Source organism: Nycticebus coucang, chromosome 4 (genome assembly GCF_027406575.1).
Source record: "Nycticebus coucang isolate mNycCou1 chromosome 4, mNycCou1.pri, whole genome shotgun sequence".
In the NCBI taxonomy this organism is placed as follows: Eukaryota; Metazoa; Chordata; class Mammalia; order Primates; family Lorisidae; genus Nycticebus; species Nycticebus coucang.
The window spans coordinates 134390213-134410503 of NC_069783.1; positions in this window are offsets into that span (position 1 = coordinate 134390213).

Sequence of the window (20291 nt, forward strand, 5' to 3'; positions counted from 1 at the left end):
TTTGCTATAACTGGCATTCAGTGAATGACTGTTGAATCAAATCGAGCACCGTATCAGTATTTATGAATGGTTATATAGTTACGTACCTGGTTCTTTCACGTATATTAACTCAGCTGCTGATTTAGTTTGCTTTTTAAAAAGACTGCCCTTGCAAGAGACATGAATAGAACTTTCTCTAAAGATGACAGACGAATGGCTAACAAACACATGAAAAAATGTTCATCATCGGGTGGTGCCTGTGGCTCAAGGAGTAGGGCGCTGGTCCCATATGCCGGAGGTGGCGGGTTCAAATCCAGCCCTGGCCAAAAACCACAAAAAAAAAAAAAAAATGTTTATCATCTCTATATATTAGAGAAATGCAAATCAAAACAACCCTGAGATATCATCTAACCCCAGTGAGAATGGCCCACATCACAAAATCTCAAAACTGCAGATGCTGGCGTGGATGTGGAGAGAAGGGAACACTTTTACACTGCTGGTGGGACTGCAAACTAGTACAACCTTTCTGGAAGGAAGTATGGAGAAACCTCAAAGCACTCAACCTAGACCTCCCATTCGATCCTGCAATCCCATTACTGGGCATCTACCCAGAAGGAAAAAAATCCTTTTATCATAAGGACACTTGTACTAGACTGTTTATTGCAGCTCAATTTGCAATCGCCAAAATGTGGAAACAGCCTAAATGCCCACCAACCCAGGAATGGATTAACAAGCTGTGGTATATGTATACCATGGAATACTATTCAGCTATTAAAAAAAATGGAGACTTTACACCCTTCGTATTAACCTGGATGGAAGTGGAAGACATTATTCTTAGTAAAGCATCACAAAAATGGAGAAGCATGAATCCTATGTACTCAATCTTGATATGAGGACAATTAATGACAATTAAGTTTATGGGGGGGGAAGCAGAAAGAGGGATGGAGGGAGGAGGGTGGGGCCTTAGTGTGTGTCACACTTTATGGGGGCAAGACATGATTGCAAGAGGGACTTTACCTAACAATTGCAATCAGTGTAACTGGCTTATTGTACCCTCAATGAATCCCCAACAATAAAAAAAAAAAAAAAGACTGCCCTTGGGTGGCACCTGTGGCTCAGTGGGTATGGCTCTGGCCCAATATACCTAAGGGTGGCGGGCACCTGTAGTCCCAGCTACTCAGGAGGCTGAGGCAAGAGAATTGCCTAAGCCCAGGAGTTGGAGGTTGCTGTGAGCTGTGATGTTACAGCACTCTACCTAGAGTGATAAAGTGAGACTCTGTCTCATAAAAAAAAAAAAAAAAAAAGAAAGAAAGAAAAAAAAGACTACCCTTGGCTGTGGCAGATTTATAATTATTTCCTTTTTTTTTTTTTTGATACGAAGTCTCACTATGTCACCCTTGCTGTGGAGTCACAGCTCACAGCAACCTCAAACTCCTGGACTTAAGCAATTCTCTTGCTTCAGCCTCCCCAGTAGCTGGGACTACAGGCACCTACCACAATGCCCGGCCATGTTTTTTGTTGCAGTTGTCATTGTTGTTTATCAGGCCAGGGCTGGGCTCGAACCCGCCAGCTTCAGTGCATGTGCCTGATGCCCTACTCACTGAGCTACGGGCACCAAGCCTAATTATTTCCTTTTCACGAGTCTCTTAGCTGTCTTTGTGTCCTGGTTATTTAGGACACAGTAGTCTAAGTCCTTGAGTGGGTCCTATCACAGTTGATGCTGGGCAGAGTCCACCCCCTTGGACTACTTCATAGAATACAACTCTGTTTATTAGGAAGTTGCTGGTTCAATATCTCATGATGCATCCCTCTGTGATTAGCTTCTTGGCCCATACTTTTTTTTTTTTTTGAGACATTAGAGTCTTATTATGTCACTCTTGGTAGAGTGCCGTGGCATTACAGCTCACAGCAACCTCAAATTCTTGGGCTTAAGCAATTCTCTTACTTCAGCATCCCAAATAGCTGGGACCACAGGTGCCTGCAACAACACCCGGCTATTTTTTGTTGTTGTTGCAGTTGTCATTGTTGTTTAGCTGGCCCAGGCTAGATTCTGACCCATCAGCCTTGGTATATGTGGCTGGCACCGTAACCATTGTGCTGTGGGTGCTAAGCTTTATACTTTTTTCTTTGAGACCAAGTCTCACTACGTCGCCCTTGGTAGAGTTCCATGTTGTCACAGCTCACAGCAAACTCCAACTCTTGAGCTTAAGTGATTCTCATGCCTCAGCCTCCCAAGTAGCTGAGCTATAGGCACCTGCCACAACACCCGGCTGTTTTTTGGTTGTAGTTGTTGTTTGACAGGTCTGGGCCGGGTTCGAACCCTCCAGCCCCTATGTGTGTGGCCAGCACCCTAGCTGCTGAGCTACAGGCACCGAGCCTGCCCATGCTATTAAGAGTTTGGTGGGATCCTTAACCATGACATTTTTATAGAGAATGTGTATCAGATAACATTTTCAGAAATCTCCTAGCTGTGAGTAACAGCTGCCTACTTAAGTTTTGAGAAACAATAATGTAAGAAAAAGAACCTTGGACTAGGTATACAAGTAGGTTCTAACTCTGAATGTTAGGTAACTGCAGCTGTAGGTAGATCATTTGATATCTCTTCCTAATCTCTGAATTTAAAGGTATTGGACTAATTATCATAAATTCTGTGATTTTAGGCCAAGCAGTGGCTCAGCCTATAATTCTAGCACTCTGGGAAGCCAAGACAAGAGGATTACATGAGCTCAGGAGTCCAAGTCCAGCAAGATAGCCCTGGTAGAAAATTTTGCTGGGTGTGGGGGCAGGTGCCTGTAGTCCCAGCTACTCAGGAGGCTGAGGCAGAAGGCTCACTTGAGCCCAGGAGTTTGAGGTTGCTATGAACTAGGCTGACACCATGATACTCTAGCCTGGGCAATAGGGTGCGACACTGTCACTAAACAAACAAACAAAAATTCTATTATCTTATGATTACTGAAGTACGAGACCCTTTTAAAAAAAAATTCAAATTGGGCTTGGTGCCTGTAGCTTGGTGCCAGTGGTTAGGGCACCAGCCACATGCACTGAGGCTGGTGGGTTAGAACCCGGCCAGGGCCTGCTAAACAACAATGACAACTACAACAACAAAAATAGCTGGGCGTTGTGGTGGGCACCTGCAGTTCCAGCTACTTGGGAGTCTGAGGCAAGAGAATCACTTAAGCCCAAGAGTTTGAGGTTGCTGTGAGCTATGACTCCATGACACTCTACCAAGAGTGACAAACTGAGACTCTGTCTCAAGAAAAAAAAAATCAGATTTATATGAGGGTACAAATGTTTAGGCTACATTGTTTTTGTTTCCAAGGTCAAGTTCAAGTTGTAGTTGAACTCTTCACCCAGAGATGTGCTGTATACACCAACATTATGCACATTAGGTGAAAACTTGACAGCCCCCCTTCCACCTGTCCTTTTCCCTTCCCTCCTCCCCTGCCACTAGAATATACTTGTGTTTTTCTTTCATGTGGGCATGCAATTGTCTACATATTGGTTTTATATTAGTATTGAGTAGGTTGGATACTTGCTTTTCTGTTCTTGTGATACTTTGCTAAGAAGAATGTGTTTCAGCTCCATCCAGGGAAATACAAACGATGTAAAGTCTCCACCTTTTTATGGCTGAATAGTACTCCATGGTACACATCTGCCACAGTTTGTTACTCCGTGAGTTTAGGGGCACTTGGGTTGCTTCCACGCCTTGGCGATTGTGAATTCAGCTACCACAAACATTCTAGTGCAAATGTCCTTGTGGTAAAATGACTTTTTTTCTTCTGGGTGGAGGCCTAGGAATGGGATTGCAGGATCCAATGGAAGGTCTACAACCCTTTTCATTATCTGGATAGCAAGGGCAAGTCGAGCATGTGCTGCCTGATACCCAGCGGGGATACGTGGGGTGTCAGTGCTCCAGGCCAAGGACTAGGTCTCGGTTGTGTTAATGTCACAGTATAGTGAGGACCGGATGTGACTAGAAGTCCAAGGACTTATGTTTACCCTTTGTTCTACCCCTTTTTAGCTATGAAAAATAGACAAATTACAACTTTTTTGGGGGGGGGTCTCAATTTTTTCATCTAAAAATGAGGATAATTTTTTTTTTTTTTTTTGTAGAGACAGAGTCTCACTTTATGGCCCTCGGGTAGAGTGCCGTGGCGTCACACATCTCACAGCAACCTCCAACTCTTGGGCTTACGCGATTCTCCTGCCTCAGCCTCCCGAGCAGCTGGGACTACAGACGCCCACCACAACACCCAGCTATTTTTTTTTTGTTGCAGTTTGGCCGGGGCTGGGTTTGAACCCGCCACCCTCGGCATGTGGGGCCAGCACCCTACTCACTGAGCCACAGGCACCGCCCAAAATGAGGATAATTTTTTCCCCTACTTTCTTTGATTTGACAGAATCAAATAACTAAAGGGTGAAAATCTGGCCAGGTGTGGTGGCTGACGCCTGTAATCCCAAGGCAGCAGGAAAGCTTGAGCCCAAGAATTTGAGACCAGCCTGGGCAACATAGCAAGACTGTTTTCTACAAAAAATTTTAGAAAATTAACCAGGAATGGTACCACATCCCTGTAGTCCTAGCTACTTGGGAGGCTGAGGCAGGAGGATTGTTTGAGCCCAGGAGTTCAAGGTTACTATGAGCTATGGTCACACCACAACACTGCAGACTGGGCAACAGAGCAAGACCCTGTCCCCAAAAATAAAAATAAATAAGTAAATGTATATATATAAAGAAAATCTATACAGTTTTATCTCTATATTTTCAACTGAGTAAAAGATATTTGGATATAATTCTTCAATGAAAAATTATATCATCCTTAAATGTGTAGGCTACTTATCTTTGAGTTATATTTCCAGTGGTGATAATGGCTTTGCATTGAATCATTTATAGTCTTTCCACCAGTTCTTCTGGTGATAAACAGCATACATTTGAAAGATGGGCAATTTTAAGGAAGGCTGCAGTCTGAGTCCGTGAAATGAAGAGATGCTGACTAGCCTATGCTAAAGTCGTCCGTGACTCCAACATAGAGAAATGGTGTTGGTGAGAATATTTAACAACAACAGAATTGCAGGCACTGGGAACATTTATTTATCAAAACAAAGCAAACAAACCCAGGAAGGATATTTTCACTTCTGAAGATTTCTGAAGAAGGCCACATTAAGAAGTTTTTATTTATTTCACTTGTCCCTAAGGAGAGAAGCTGAGGTTAAGGGACAAAAACAAGAGAGGCATATTTCAGCCTGGTACAGTTATTAATACTTCTAATAGGTGGCATCAGAAGATAAAATAGGTGGTCTTTACAGACAATGAACTCTCAGTCATGGTGTTTTAAGTGTGGTCCAGATAACCACTTGGTGGGAGCATTACGGAAGAAAGTCGTCATCAGAGGCGTTGTTGAACTAGAGAGTTGGTGATTTCTGTGAATTGCTGCAACAGGAGCCACACAAACCTTAGGGATATCAAATCCAAAGAACAGACCACAAAACAATATGAGACAGTTGAGTATTTGAAGAAGTAAAAGTTAAGTGTGGACTTCCCGAAGAACCAGGTTATGGGAAGATTTTATTAATTTTTTAGTGTGTTTGGTTTGGTTGGATTTAAAAGAAAAGGACCACTTCATTGCAAGAGAGTATGGACCCTAGCTTCTGGAATCTAATGATAATAGGAGTTCTAGTTCCAGAATCAGGGGATGCAACAGCTATCTCATGGTTACAAAGACTAATTTCTTTTTTTTTTTGTAGAGACAGAGTCTCACTTTATCACCCTTGGTAGAGTGTTGTGGCGTCACAGCTCACAGCAACCTCCAGCTCCTGGGCTTAGGTGATTCTCTTGCCTCAGCCTCTCCAGTAGCTGGGACTATAGGCGCCTGCCACAACGCCTGGCTATTTTTTTTTTGTTGTTGTTACAGTTTGGCCGGGGCTGGGTTCGAACCCGCCACCCTCAGCATATGGGGTCGGCGCCCTACTACAAAGACCAATTTCAACCTGGAAGTGGTTGTATCTGGGCACAAGTTAAAGGACAAACACTGTATGGGGGTTCAGAGGCCACGTAGGTACACAGCCTAGGTGCGAAGCCAGTGTATAGAAGGAGTCAGGTCTTTGTAATAAGCCAGTACACATCCCCCTGTTAAACATAACATTGCCAAAGACTTGAATCTTTGGGGGGGGGGGGGCGGGAGTCCTGCTACAGCTTTTTTGTTTTATAATTTTATTTTTTTTTAATTGGTTTTGTATTTTTAGAGATGGAGGGTCTCTCCATGTTGCTCAGGCTGGACTTGAAGTCCTGAGCTCAAGTGATCCTCCCGCCTCAGCTTCCCAACTAGCTGAGACTATAGGAGCACGCTGCTGTGCCTGGCATGGCCTGCAGCCTCTGGCCACATTCCCTAGCATGCACTATGGCCTGTGCTGCTATTGTTAAACCCCAGAGCCCTCGAGCCTCAGCTGTGGGTCCCTGTGAGTGCAGCAGTTATAGGTTTCAATTCGGAGACTAAGACATCCCTCATAATGAGGAGCCTCCTCACAGTCCCAGGTCTCCCTCTGATCCTGGGGAGTTGCTCTGACCATACTTTCTGCGCCTGGGGAGCCTGTGCCTGGAGCAGTCCCTCTTTCAGGCTCTGCCTCTTCAGTCCCTAGCCAAATAGAGCCTCCTATGCCTAGTACTGTGCAACTTGCTGGGTTTCCAGGCCATGATTCTGGAAACCCACCCCCATCTCTGTTAACTGTATACTTTTCTTTTTACTTTTCTTTTTCAGACTCTTTCTTTTAGTTTCAGCAGTCTATGGCAGGCAGAGTAGTATAGCTATTCAAATTTTTTTCTCTCCATTGCTTAGTTTTATTTAAAAAAAAAATTTTTTTTTTTTTTTTTTTTGATACACAGTCTCACTATGTTGCCCTTGGTAGAGTCTCTGGCCTCACAGCTCACAGCAACCTCAAACTTCTGGGCTAAGACATTCTCTTGCCTCAGCCTCCCAAGTAGCTGAGACTATAGGTGCCTACCACAATGCCCAGCTATTTTTTTTGTTGGAGTTGTCATTGTTGGTTAGCTGGCCTGGGTCAGGTTTGAACCACCAGCCCTTGGTGTATGTGGCTGGCACCTTATAACCACTGTGCTATGGGTGCTGAGTCTAAATTTTAATAATTTAACAGAGTCTTACTCTGTCACTGAGGCTAGAGTGCAGTGGCATCACCATAGCTCATCGCAACCTCCAACTCTTGGGCTCAAGTGATCTTCCTGCCTCTGCCTCTGAAGTGGCTGGGACGACAGGTGCATACCATCACACTGGGCCAATTTTTCTTTTTTTGTGGATATCGGATCTCTCCCTTCAGGCTAGTTTGATCCTGGCCCCAAGTGATCCTTCTGCCTTGACTTCCCAAAGTGCTGGGATTACAAGAGTGAGCCATCCCTTCCAGCCCATTGCTCAGATTCATAAACATATATTGAGTGAGATAGATGTTAGAGTCAAGCCTGAAGAATTCATATGGCTTGCTCTCATAATCATAATAATAACGGCTTCTATTTCTTGAGCATCTGCTATGCGCCAGGCACTACACCAGGCCTGTAAGTAACAGACTTTGTGGAGGATGAGAAGTGTGTGGTGAGGAAATAGGGGAAAATCTGGATAGTTTGTGTTGCATACATATGGCTCCAAACAGAGCACGTGGTTGGTGCTTAATAAACAGTAGCCGTGTTTACAATGTTAGGTGATAACATTACCAAAAGTGCCACTAAGGTCCAGAGACCAAGTGGGAGAACAAACATCTGAGCCAGAAAGACGTGTAGAGGACACAGGAAGGTCAATCCGGTAAAGAAAAGCACACGGTGGTGGGGGATGGTCAGGTGGGGGGAGGGGAGACAGCCCTTGCAGAGTAGCTGGTCTGCCTGGAACACAAGAGCAGATAAGCATCACACTGAAACAGTGGATAGGAAGTTGCTCAAGAGCAGCGGGTCCCAACCTGTGGGCCACGACCCCTTTGGGGGTCTCCTGCATATCAGGTATTTACATTACGATTCATAACAGTAGCAAAATTACAGTTATGAAGTAGCAACAAAAATAATTTTATGGTTGGAGGTCACCACAACGTGAGGAACTGTGTTAAAGGGTCTCGGCATCAGGAAGGTTGAGAAACACTGCTCCAGAGAGTTCTAGAGATCCATGCACTTAAAAGACTCTAGCCACAAAACCCTTTACCATATTCACAGGAGAAAATGATTGCATGAATTTGTAAAAACCGGAAGGATAAGACACAAGCCTGATAATTATTCAATTAAAGGAAGGAAGATTGCAGCCTGCTTAGTCACCTGGAGAGAGAGTAGTGCTTACAAAATGAGAGGAGTGATTACATCAGTTAAGTGAGGATTGATCAATGCGCTTGGCAGGACAAATGTTTTTCTTTTAAATAATTCAAGCCTGCAGGCTTCCAATCCAGTTTAAGATAGTATAAGAGTCTGCTATATATAAATGTGAATAGTGTTCCAGTGGTGAATGAGTAGAATTCAAAGAGGAATAAATAAAACTTACTGTGTTCGACAAAGAGTGCATGAATAAAGCCCTGATGGTAAATACACAGTAGCTGCTACTTGAAAATATTGTATAAGGGGAAGGAAATATTCGCTCATGGACCTGGATAATAATATACCTAAACCAGGCTATAATCAGAGAATCAAGCCTGAGGATCTAAGACATTTCCCTTTCTTTCTTTTTTTTTTTTGAGGCAGTCTCACTTTGTCACCCTGGGTAGAGCGCCACGGCATCATAGCTCACAGTAACCCCAAACTCCTGGGCTCAAATGAGCCTCTTGCCTCTACCTCCCAGAAGACGTTTGTTTTCCTTATGTTCTATTTCTGTAAAGTAGACTTAGCTCAAAACCTATGACAGATTTTGATGGCTGGTTGCTCACAGGTCTTCCAATATTTTCCTGAGTTAATACATAAAGTGGCAGAGAAACAAAAGAGTATCGGAGTTACGGGCATGTAATATAGGGTTATATAATTATACATAATTATAATGGTACTGTTTAATAACTTTTTGTCCATTGGAAATTAGTGTTCGTAATTTTATGAGAAGCAGGGCTATAGAAACACGTTGTTTTTAAAGTCCTAGCTCTGCTGTGTATTAGTTTTATAACCCTGAGCAAGCTATTCTTTTGGACTTTCTTTTATTTGTCTTTAGCATAAAATGATAGTACTTTCTTTTTTTTTTTTTTGGCCGGGGCTGGGTTTGAACCCACCACCTCCGGCATATGGGACCGGTGCCCTACTCCTTGAGCCACAGGCGCCGCCCAATAGTACTTTCTTTTATGGTTGCTTCAACGATTGCATGAAAAACATCTCTGAGAAATAATTAACAGTGTAATGCTGAGCTCTCAGCAGGGGCTCGGACACATTAATTTTCCTCCACTTCTCCCCTACAGGGCTGTTATCACTCCTCAGAATATTTGGAAAGCCTCTCTTGAAGCTGCCTGAGGGGCACAACCTGTGGAGTAACCTCGGTGTTGGTACTCAAGAAATCTCTCTGTCTCTCTCTCTCTCTTTTTCTTGAGAACAGATTCTACTTTTGAAAAAACTAACAGAGCTGACTTAATGGATGATCAGGTTGGAGCTGTTTAGAAATAAACTGTGACTGTGAGACCATTGGTTTTCTTGTTTGGATGGTAGATAGACTCTGAAAGCAGCTCCGACGGAGAAGTTCCAGAAAAGTGTTGAGCAAAAACAGCATTTTTGGAATCAGTTTTGGATAGATGAATGCTTGTATTTTTAAACTTCAGCTTTGTTACTTTATAATCAAACCTCATTTCTATGGAAAGGATGATGCAAAACAGAATTGATTATAGAGACGAGCGGAGAGTTAAGGAGAAAATAAAACCAAAAAAACATGCACAGGCCATCCTACTGGCGCTGAGCCTAATTAAACTATTTTAAAATTCTTTCTTTATATACAACTCAAGCCTGGTTGCTAAAAATTTAAAAATTCTCATTTCTGAGTCTTACTATGTTAAAGCCTGTTATGTCTTCCCAGAGCAGAGCAGTTTGTCTTCAACTCAGTATACTGAATCTTGAAGTAAATTTATCTTGCTTTTGAGTTTCCCAGACTTAAACCTTAAGTCTGACTCTTTATTCTCTCTCTCTTGCTCGTGAAATGCCTTGCGTTTTGATCCTTCTTCAGTGTTACTGTCGCTGCCACCATCACCTTTCTCCCTGGGTCTTCTCTGCATCATTCGATTAGCGAGGAGACCGTGTTAGCCAGGAAGCCAGTTTCTCCTATTTCAGTGTGTTTATCTTCCAGTGGAACTTTTCAGATTAATACTTTACCCGTTAGGCCAGGCTCCTTGCTATCTTGCAGACGCACTGTATTTTTTACTGTGCCATTTCCATTCTGGAGCACTTTGCCTTTTATAGTCTGTTCTCCCAAACGCCACCCATCCTTTTAGATCCTGATTAAGTCTTTTTTCCTCTGTGTTCTTTTTTTTGAGACAGTCTCACTTTGTCGTCCTCGGTAGAGTGCCATGGTATCACAGTTCACAGCAACCTCAAACTCTTGGGCTTAAGTGATTCTCTTGCCTCAGCCTCCCACGTACCTGGGACTACAGGTGCCCACCACCGCACCCGGCTATTTTTTTGTTGTTGTTGCATTGTTGTTTAGTAGGCCTGGGCTGGGTTTGAACCCACTTGCCCCGTGTATGTGGCTGGTGCCCTAACCATTGAGCTACGGGTGCTGAGTCTGTTCCATTCGTGAACAGAGTCATTGTGTGCTCACCTCTCTTTTTTCTGAGCTCCTCTGGCATATAGTGTCTGCATCTCAGTTTAGGTACTTGGCCAGTTTCTTGTGTTTTTTTGTTGCTTCAGTAAGAATGTACGCTCCTAGAGAATGGAGCCATTTTGTGTTTCCTTCATATCATATTTCATATTGCATTTCTTTCATATTCCCTACTGTACATGATGTAGTTCTGGGCTTTTGTTCATTTAACAAGCATTTCTTAGTGCATATTTAATATACAGTAATAGGCCATGGGATACAGTAATTAATAAGAAAAAGTCTTTAATGATCTGGAGGTACCTCCATTCTAACGAGGAGCTACAGACATCAATGTTCAGGATTTCATGGAGTTGGTGCTATGCTAAGATTCTATAGCTGATGATTAATAACACTCATCATTAATTAGATAAATCTGGGATCTGAGCAAAGAATGAGGTGAGTGACTGACAATAAAGGCTCTCAGTCTGCAAAAGTACCCAGGGTGCATCGTGATAATGGCCCAAGCTAAAGCCTTTAAAATAGAATTGATTCAGGAGCCACTGTGGAAATAAAAATCAAAGGGGTTGTGACTACTTCAATACAGAATATGGTGTACATACAAAACAAGGACGTTGGAGATGACTGGGTGTGGTGGCTTATACCTGTAATCCTGGGACTTTGAGAGGCTGAGGCACTAGGATCACTTGAGGCCAGAAGTTTGAGACCAGCTTAGGCAGAATAGCAAGACCCTGTTTCTAAAATAAATAGAAAAATTAGTTGGGTGTGGTGGCATGCACCCATAGTCCCAGGTACTCAGGAGGTTGAGGTAGGAGAATTGCTTGAGCCCAAGTAGCTGAACTATGATGATGCCACTGTACTCCAACCCAGGGAACAGAGCGAAACTGTGTCTCAAAAAAAAAATAAATAAATAAATAAAGAGACTCAGGCTGTTCACTTGAGTCATAGCTTAATGATGAGGCCATTTAGGAAATAGGGTAGGAAATAGGAACCATAGGAAAAAAAAGCAAGTTTGGACATTAAGAGGCCCCCTGGGACCTCCAAAGAGAAATCCTTGTGAACAGGTGGAAGTCAGTTCTGGGGTCTAAGTATTAGAATTTGCACTAGAGCAAGAGTAAACTGGAAATGTGAGCAAATAGTAGTTGCCAAATCCATGGGAATAGAAGCAATCACCCAGAGACAGGATGTGGAAAGATGAGAGAGGTAGAAAGTGCCTGGGACAGAAATGTCTGGAGAAGTTAGGAGAGATACAGGGATGGATGGGCCCCCAGGGCAGCAGGCGGGGCCGCAGGGAGTGCTGCAGTGGGACTGATTCACAATTAGGCATCAGACCAGTGGTTCTCAACCTTCCTGATGCCGCGACCCTTTAATACAGTTCCTCATGTTGTGGTGACCCCCAACCATGAAGTAGCAACGAAAATCATTTTATGGTTGGGGGTCACCACAACATGAGGAACTGTATTAAAGGGTCGCGGCATCAGGAAGGTTGAGAACCACTGCCTTAAACTAAACATTTGGGAGAGTACTGACGTGGGTAAGGTGGGCTCTGATCTGGTAGGAGCTTAATAAGCAGAGGTCAGAATTAATTGAATTGCAGTTAAGGAAGCATCAACAATGAGGATAGATGTTCAGTGAACTTAGAATGGTGGGGAGGTGAAGTAAGTCACTGAGAGGAGGTAGGGCTTTACAAAAGGAAACTTTTGAAAATGTTTGTAAAAAGAGGAGAGAAGAAAAACGGGGTATAGTTGTACACACCTGTAATCCTAGCTACTTGGGAGGCTGAGGCAGGAGGATCACTACTTGAATCCAGGAATTCAAGACCAGCCTGGGTAACAGGGAATCTCTCACAGTTAAAAAAAAAGACGATGAGGCGGAGCAAGATGGCAGCCGAGTAACATCTTCCTTGCATCTGGGCACCGTGAGTCTGGGGAGATAGGACTCTAGGCATCTCTGGCTGGTGGGATCTGCCTATCATCACCCCTGAGAGGATACAGGGAGTCAGCGAGAGACTTCTGGACCCCAAGAGGAGGACTAAAACGGTGGAAAACCGGCAAGTGGTTGCGTGTGTTCAATCCGTCTAAACCCGCCCGCAACCGTAAGTTCAGTAGCAGCGAGACTGCAAACCAGAAAGGCCTTACCTGTGAACTGTTTTGGTGTCTTTGGACTTGGCACTCAGCTGAACTGCCTTGGGGAGAGCCTGAGCGGGAGGGCGGAGAACTTTGGCCTTTGTCTAGGGCCCCAATCTGAGCCGCTGAGCCAGGCGGAGCTAATAGTGTTTGGCTCTGGGTCACAGGCAGCCATTGTGAGCGATCTGCCCTGGCAAGCTCCACCCTCAGGGTCGCAGAGCTAGAATTGGGTGGGAGCTGGTAACCCAGCGACCAAGTAGCCTAAGGGCGGGGTCTGAGCCGCCTTGCAGCCCTAACCCTCAGGGGCAGAGTGAGACCAGTTTTGGCACACAGGGTAAGTGGATAGCCACTTCAGCAGTGATTCCAGCGACAAGCACTTCCCTGGGAAAGCTTCTGCTCAGCAGTGAACAAGTTCAAAGTGCCTTTTAAGTGGGCTGAAGAGAGATTTAGGGTGTCTACCTGCTGGGGTTTGAGAAACTAGCAGCCTCCAGTCATATCAGAACTGTGATTAACATCTCATACCCCAGAAGACCACGTGTTGCCCAGACAATATTCAATAACATATACATACTGCTTTGTTTTTGGTTGTGTGTTTTTTTTTTTTTTTGGTTTGGTTGTTTTTTTTTGTTTATTTTGATGTTGGTGATTGTTGTTTTGTTTTTTAAGTTCAACCTTTTCCATACAGATCCTTTTTCTTTCTCAATTTTTCTAGTTTAATTATAATTTCCCATTGCTGCCTATTTCAATAATTAGAACTTCATTTTTGTTAGTGTTTCTACCGCTATTATTTGGTTTTCCACCCAATTTTATCCCGTAAAGTTTTCTGTTTGCTTGTTTGGTTTGATTTATAACATTTTTGTCTTTCTTCTCTACTTGGTGGAGGTGGGGTACTGTGTCTGATCAGGTTAGCAAATTGCTGCTGTCCTCAAGGGAACCACCCAACTGGGCACCCCCAGAAGGTGGTTTTTTTTTTTAAGGTTGTGTCAAAGTACCCTACTGTACACCTATATTGCCCTGTCTCCCTCTTTCTGTGCCTCTCTTCTTTTTGTCAATATTCCTTTTACCCACCCCCTCTCCTTTCTCTATTTTTCTTTTTTTTCTTATCACTTGGTCCTCCTTTCTTTCATCCCTTTTTTGCTCTTCAACCTTCTCACCCTTCTGGTCCTGTAACCCTTAGTCCACAGGCACGAGAACTTAAAGAGCAAGAGGAAGTGAAAGGAAAATTAGGGCAAGGAAACAGATAAAACAAATCATTCATGAGGAAGAATCAGCAGAAAACTCCAGGCAACATGAAGAACCAGTCCAGAACAACCCCGCCAAGGGACCATGAGGTAACTGCTGCAGAGGATTCCACCTATAAAGAAATGTTAAGAATGACAGAAAGGGAATTTAGAATACACCTGTTGAAAACAATGAAAGAAATGATGGAAACAATGAAGGAAACTGCTAATAAAGTGGAAAATAACCAAAAGGAAATCCAAAAACAGAATCAAATAAGAGATGAACAATATGAAGAATATAAAAAGGATATAGCAGAGCTGAAGGAACTGAAACAGTCAATTAGGGAACTCAAAGATGCAATGGAAAGTATCAGCAACAGGTTAGACCATGCAGAAGAAAGAATTTCAGAGGTAGAAGACAAAGTTTTTGAGATAACTCAGATAGTAAAAGAGGCAGAAAAGAAGAGAGAGAAAGCAGAACGTTCACTGTCAGAATTATGGGACTTTATGAAGCGTTCCAACATACGAGTTATAGGAATTCCAGAAGGGGAAGAAGAATGCCCCAGAGGAATGGAAGCCATACTAGAGAATATTATAAAAGAAAATTTCCCAAATATCACCAAAGATTCTGACACACTGCTTTCAGAGGGATATCGCACCTCAACTCTAACTGAGCTTCTCCAAGACACATTGTGATGAACCTGTCCAAAGTCAAGACAAAAGAAAAGATTCTGCAAGCTGCCAGGAGTAAGCGCCAGTTGACCTACAGGGGCAAATCCATCAGAGTGACCGCAGACTTCTCTAATGAAACTTTCCAAGCAAGAAGACAATGGTCATCTACCTTTAATCTACTTAAACAGAACAATTTCCAGCCCAGAATTCTGTACCCTGCTAAGCTAAGCTTAAAAATTGATGGAGAAATCAAATCATTTACGGATATACAAACATTGAGGAAATTCGCCACAACAAGACCAGCTCTACAGGAAATACTTCAACCTGTTCTGCACACTGACCACCACAATGGATCAGCAGCAAAGTAAGAACTCAGAAATCAAAGGACAGAACCTAACCTCCACACTGATGCAAAAGATAAAACTGAGCAATGGACTCTCACAAAATAAGATGAATAGAATACTACCACACTTATCAATTATCTCAATAAATGTTAATGGCTTGAATTCCCCACTGAAGAGACATAGATTGGTTGTCTGGATTAAAAAACACAAGCCATCCATTTGCTGTCTGCAAGAAACACACCTGGCTTCAAAAGACAAATTAAAGCTCCGAGTCAAGGGTTGGAAGACAATTTTTCAGGCAAATGGAATTCAGAAGAAAAGAGGAGTTGCAATCTTATTTTCAGATACATGTGGATTTAAAGCAACTAAAGTCAAAAAAGACAAAGATGGTCACTTTATATTGGTCAAGGGAAAAATACAACAAGAAGACATTTCAATTCTAAATATTTATGCACCCAATTTAAATGCTCCCAGATTCTTGAAGCAGACCTTACTCAGTCTGAGCAATATGATATCTGATAATACCATAATAACAGGAGACCTTAACACTCCTCTTACAGAGCTGGACAGATCCTCTAAACAGAAATTAAACAAGGATATAAGAGATTTAAGTGAGACCCTAGAACAACTGTGCTTGATAGACGCATATAGAACACTCCATCCCAAAGATAAAGAATATACATTCTTCTCATCACCCCATGGAACATTCTCCAAAATTGATCATATCCTGGGACACAAAACAAATATCAACAGAATCAAAAGAATTGAAATTTTACCTTGTATCTTCTCAGACCATAAGGCACTAAAGGTGGAACTCAACTCTAACAAAAATGCTCCACCCCACCCAAAGGCATGGAAATTAAACAATCTTCTGTTGAATAACAGATGGGTGCAGGAAGATATAAAACAAGAAATCATTAACTTCCTTGAGCATAACAACAATGAAGACACAAGCTACCAAAACCTGTGGGATACTGCAAAAGCAGTTTTGAGAGGAAAATTCATCGCTTTAGATGCCTACATTCGAAAAACAGAAAGAGAGCACATCAACAATCTCACAAGAGATCTTATGGAATTGGAAAAGGAAGAACAATCTAAGCCTAAACTCAGTAGAAGAAAAGAAATATCCAAAATCAAATCAGAGATCAATGAAATTGAAAACAAAAGAATCATTCAGAAAATTAATGAAACAAGGAGTTGGTTTTTTGAAAAAATAAATAAAATAGATAAACCATTGGCCAGACTAATGAGGAATAGAAAAGTAAAATCTCTAGTAACCTCAATCAGAAATGATAAAGGGGAAATAACAACTGATCCCACAGAGATACAAGAGATCATCTCTGAATACTACCAGAAACTCTATGCCCAGAAATTTGACAATGTGAAGGAAATGGATCGATATTTGGAATCACACCCTCTCCCTAGACTCAGCCAGGAAGAAATAGAGCTCCTGAACAGACCAATTTCAAGCACTGAGATCAAAGAAACAATAAAAAAGCTTCCAACCAAAAAATGCCCTGGTCCAAATGGCTTCACTCCAGAATTCTATCAAACCTTCAAGGAAGAGCTTATTCCTGTACTGCAGAAATTATTCCAAAAAATTGAGGAAGAAGGAATCTTCCCCAACACATTCTATGAAGCAAACATCACCCTGATACCAAAACCAGGAAAAGACCCAAACAAAAAGGAGAATTTCAGACCAATCTCACTCATGAATATAGATGCAAAAATTCTCAACAAAATCCTAGCCAATAGATTATAGCTTATCATCAAAAAAGTCATTCATCATGATCAAGTAGGCTTCATCCCAGGGATGCAAGGCTGGTTTAACATACGCAAGTCTATAAACGTTATCCACCATATTAACAGAGGCAAAAATAAAGATCACATGATCCTCTCAATAGATGCAGAAAAAGCATTTGATAAAATCCAGCATGCTTTTCTAATTAGAACACTGAAGAGTATAGGCATAGGTGGCACATTTCTAAAACTGATTGAAGCTATCTATGACAAACCCACAGCTAATATTTTACTGAATGGAGTAAAACTGAAAGCTTTTCCTCTTAGAACTGGAACCAGACAAGGTTGTCCCCTGTCACCTTTACTATTCAACGTAGTGCTGGAAGTTCTAGCCAATACAATTAGGCAAGACAAGGAAATAAAGGGAATCCAAATGGGAGCAGAGGAGGTCAAACTCTCCCTCTTTGCTGACGACATGATCTTATACTTACAGAATCCCAAAGACTAAACCACAAGACTCCTAGAAGTCATCAAAAAATACAGTAATGTTTCAGGATATAAAATTAATGTCCAGAAGTCAGTAAGTAGCCTTTGTATACACCGACAACAGTCAAGATGAGAAGCTAATTAAGGACACAACTCCCTTCACCATAGTTTCAAAGAAAATGAAATACCTAGTAATATACCTAATGAAGGAGGTGAAGGACCTCTATAAAGAAAATTATGAAATCCTCAGAAAGGAAATAGCAGAGGATATTAACAAATGGAAGAACATACCATGCTCGTGGATGGGAAGAATCAACATTGTTAAAATGTCTATACTTCCCAAAGCAAGCTACCTATTCAATGCCATTCCTATCAAAATACCAACATCATACTTTGAAGATTTGGAGAAAATGATTCTGCGTTTTGTATGGAACTGGAAAAATCCCCGAGTAGCTAAGGCATTTCTTACTAATAAAAATAAAGCTGGGGGCATCAGCATACCAGATTTTAGTCTGTACTACAAAGCCATAGTGCTCAAGACAGCATGGTACTGGCACAAAAACAGAGACATAGACACTTGGAATCGAATTGAAAACCAAGAAATGAAACTAACATTTTACAGCCACCTAATCTTTGCTAAACCAAACAAGAACATACCTTGGGGGAAAGACTCCCTATTCAATAAATGGTGTTGGGAGAACTGGATGTCTACATGTAAAAGACTGAAACTGGACCCACACCTTTCCCCACTCACAAAAATTGATTCAAGATGGATAAAGGACTTAAATTTAAGGCATGAAACAATAAAAATCCTCAAAGAAAGCATAGGAAAAACACTGGAAGATATTGGCCTGGGGAAAGACTTCATCAAGAAGACTGCCATGGCAATTGCAACAACAACAAAAATAAACAAATGGGACTTCATTAAACTGAAAAGCTTCTGTACAGCTAAGGAGACAATAACCAAAGCAAAGAGACAACCTACACAATGGGAAAGGATATTTGCATATTTTCAATCAGACAAAAGCTTGATAACTAGGATCTATAGAGAACTCAAATTAATCCACATGAAAAAAGCCAACAATCCCATATATCAATGGGCAAGAGACATGAATAGAACTTTCTCTAAAGATGACACATGAATGGCTAACAAACACATGAAAAAATGTTCATCATCTCTATATATTAGAGAAATGCAAATCAAAACCACCCTGAGATATCATCTAACCCCAGTGAGAATGGCCCACATCACAAAATCTCAAAACTGCAGATGCTGGCGTGGATGTGGAGAGAAGGGAACACTTTTACACTGCTGGTGGGACTGCAAACTAGTACAACCTTTTTGGAAGGAAGTATGGAGAAACCTCAAAGAACTCAAAATAGACCTCCCATTTGATCCTGCAATCCCATTACTGGGCATCTACCCAGAAGGAAAAAAATCCTTTTATCGTAAGGACACTTGTACTAGACTGTTTATTGCAGCTCAATTTACAATCGTCAAAATGTGGAAACAGCCTAAATGCCCACCAACCCAGGAATGGATTAACAAGCTGTGGTATATGTATACCATGGAATACTATTCAGCCATTAAAAAAATGGAGACTTTACATCCTTCGTATTAACCTGGATGGACGTGGAAGACATTATTCTTAGTAAAGCATCACAAGAATGGAGAAGCATGAATTCTATGTACTCAATTTTGATATGAGGACAATTAATGACAATTATGGTTATGGGGGGGAGCAGAAAGAGGGACGGAGGGAGGGGGGTGGGGCCTTGGTGTGTGTCACACTTTATGGGGACAAGATATGATTGCAGGAGGGACTTTACCTAACAATTGCAATCAGTGTAACCTGGCTTATTGTACCCTCAATGAATCCCCAACAATAAAAAAAAAAAAAAAGACAATAACAACGAAAAAGAAGGAAAGAAAGGGGTGTGTTTGTGTGTGGGGGGAATCCAGAAAAAAGAGACAAACAGTATCTATCCTGTACTAGGGTATGGATTAACCCCTTTACACATTATACATTTAGTTTTCATAATCACTTTGAATCTGGGGTCTATAATCTATTTGACCTGAAGCTTGCCCAAAGGAGACAAGAGTTGTTTGACTCCAAAGACCAAACTCTTCCTACCAAATGTGGCTATTTCCAGGCTCTTACCCATTTCTAATCCACCCCAAAAGAAAAGGGATAATTTGTTTGTCCTGAGAGAGAAGGGGGTGAGAAGCATAGTGGGGAGGACATCAGAAGAGTAGGAACGCCATCCCAATGACAGGAGGTGGGATCCAAGGAAGAATCCGCACACGGTCAAAAACTGCATGGAGGTGGAAACTTGAGAGCTGAGCAGACATAGGGAACCTTAACTGGTCATCTCCTAAGAGGCAAGGGTGGAAGAGGGTATCAGGAAGGTCAGGAAACACTTGCGTGATGATTGACAATTATAAATCATAGCTGAGGGGCAGTGTTTAAAAGACTTCGGTGGCTTTGCAAGGTGGCTTATGTCTACAAATCCCAGCACTTTGGGAAGCTGAGGTAGGAGGATTGCTTGAGCCTTGGAGTTCAAGACCAGCTGGGGCAACCTAGAAAGGTTATTATTAATAATTAGCTGGGGGCGGCACCTGTGGCTCAGTCGGTAAGGCGCCGGCCCCATATACCGAGGGTGGCGGGTTCAAACCCGGCCCCGGCCAAACTGCAACAAAAAAATAGCCGGGCATTGTGGCGGGTGCCTGTAGTCCCAGCTACTCGGGAGGCTGAGGCAAGAGAATTGCCTAAGCCCAGGAGTTGGAGGTTGCTGTGAGCTGTGTGAGGCCACAGCACTCTACCGAGGGCCAGAAAGTGAGACTCTGTCTCTACAAAAAAATAATAATAATAATAATTAGCTGGGCATGGTGGTGTGCACCTGCCCAGCTAATTATACTTGGGAGTCTCAGCTACTTGGGGGACTGAGGCGGGAGGATTGCTGTAGCCCAGG